This window comes from Gossypium hirsutum, chromosome A09 (genome assembly GCF_007990345.1).
Source record: "Gossypium hirsutum isolate 1008001.06 chromosome A09, Gossypium_hirsutum_v2.1, whole genome shotgun sequence".
Lineage (NCBI taxonomy): Eukaryota > Viridiplantae > Streptophyta > Magnoliopsida > Malvales > Malvaceae > Gossypium > Gossypium hirsutum.
Window position 1 is genome coordinate 30,599,966 of NC_053432.1, and position 2,449 is coordinate 30,602,414.

The window sequence follows — 2,449 nt, forward strand, 5'->3', positions numbered from 1 at the left end:
CTTACCATTTATTGATGTTCTTTCGCAGATACCAAACGCAGTCAAATTCTTAAAGGAGCTTTTAACAAATAAGCGGAAGTTGGATGAGGCGTCACATGTGGAGCTAAATGTGGTTTGCTCAGCCATATTGTAGAATAAGCTGGCCAACAAATTAAAAGATCCTGGGAGTTTTACGATTCCCTATTTAATTGGTAGCCTAGATGTTAATAATGCTTTGGCTGATTTAGGGGCTAGTATCAATGTCATGGCTTACAAAATGTTTAAGCAACTAGGTCTTAGGAAACCCAAACAAACTAGGATGAGTATTCAATTAGCCGATAAAATAATCAGATTTCCTAAAAGGATTATTGAAGATGTACTCGTTAAAATTGACAAATTTATATTCCCAGTTGATTTTGTTATTCTAGACATAGAAGAGGATAGTAACGTTCCTTTAATTTTAGGGAGGCCCTTTTTAGCAACCGCTAAAACAATAATTGATGTTGGTACAGGTGAACTCACACTTCGTTTGGGAGACGAAACAATCACCCTTCAAACTCGTAATACGAGTAACACATCAAAACTTAAAGGTGGTTGTATAAATTATTCTACTAAAATAGACCATGTGGTGCAACCTACTTTGCAGGAAATAAGTTTGAAGAACCTACATGAGCCATGTTCAAGCAACAACAAAGGACCTCTTTATGAAGAACGAAGGCTACAAATTGAGGAACTAGATGGATGGTCGACACATAAATCGAGGACACACAATAAACCAAAACCACGCCATGACAATCTCAACGTCGCACCAAATCAACTAAAGGTTGAAGACAAAGTACTACTAGATGCAACAGACCCTCGCATTGCCACTTTTGAACCTAACAGAGCAATCCCTCTTACGGTACTCAGTTTTTTCCCATATGATACAGTCGAGGTAATTCATCCCAAATTCAACAATTTTAAGGTAAGCAGTACTCGTCTTAAACCTTATGTTGATAAAATTGATAGCAGGGATGAGAAGTGTAAACTCCTCACACCACCATGACTATATACCAGAAAGGTAAGTCGAGCTTAGACTATAAATAAGCGCTTCTCGGGAGGCAACCCGAGCACTAACAGTATTGACCTCTTTAAAATTTTAGTTTTTAACATCTAATCACTAACTGAGTCATTGAAACACAGGTTTTCTAATCTACACGGCCGGGCACACGGGGGTGCCTTAGGCCTTGCTCACACCAAGGGAGGAGACACAGCTGTGTGACACGGCTATGCGAAAACAGGGAAAATTTTTTCCTTAACACGAGATGCAATAAGTGGCCACGGCCGTGTGACATGACCGTGGGCGAGTCTGTCAAACCAACACGGGCGTGCGCCACACCTGTGTCTAGAAACCAGGGTTGAAACTGAAAATTTAGCACGGGTGTGCAACACGCCCTGGCCCACCACCCGTGCTTAAGACTAATAAAACAACACGAGCGTGCGGATTAGAACACGGGTGTGAGAGAAGCGAACAAAGTAGGACATGGTCGTGTGACACAACCGTGTACACCAACAAGCCCAAAGAGCACAGACGTGTGCGAGTCTCAAACGCGTCCAAATTTAAACAATTGCGAAACACACGGGCAAAAATTTGGACACACGGGCATGCCCCACGGCCGTGTGCCCCAAAATCTATATAAACCCTTCACTATTCATCATCCCCTTCCTTAAAATCCCTAACCCTAGCCGCTGCAACTTCACACGCCCTCATCCCTACACCCGTGGCCGGCCAACAGCTCTCCTCAGATGACTCAAGCTCCTCCCTCCACCAACATATTGCGTTTGTTTACTCTTTTCTCTCTATTTTCTTCATCTCTTTTACTAATTTTATGATTCTTATGGTGTTATTTGGCTAACTTTTTTTATGAATATTCATAGTTCTCACTATAGAAATATGCTTTTAGTCTTTGCCATTATTAGTCAATGCTTTTTGTTGCATTCATTCTTTCTTGTGTTCCCATAGAGTCTATTTCATTCATTTCATATTAAAAATAATCATGATTTCTTACGTCATTTGCTATATAAACTTCTATCATCTAGATTAAACTATTGAGTATTGTTCAGCTGGCTGGATTGGTTAACTTAACTACATTCATGATCACTTCTTGAATTTGTTAGTTTATGTTATATTCTTCGTTTGTCTTGCAGACACATCATGTCAAATCGTGGTAAGAAAATCGTTGTCCCTGCGTCCAAGAAAAGGAAAGGAGCAGCGTCGTCCTCGGATCCTACCGCGGATATCAGACACCCTTTTCTTCAGTTCCCCTTAGAACCCCAGGAGGAGCTATTTCAAATATTACGGGCCCGACCCCTAGGTGTGGGTTGCTGTATTGACTGGGCTACACTTGAACAAATTCAGATGGCTAACGCGATCCGAGCCCTCCTGACGACTAAACCATGGGGCTCTTCTTTGAGATCATCGAGCCGACAT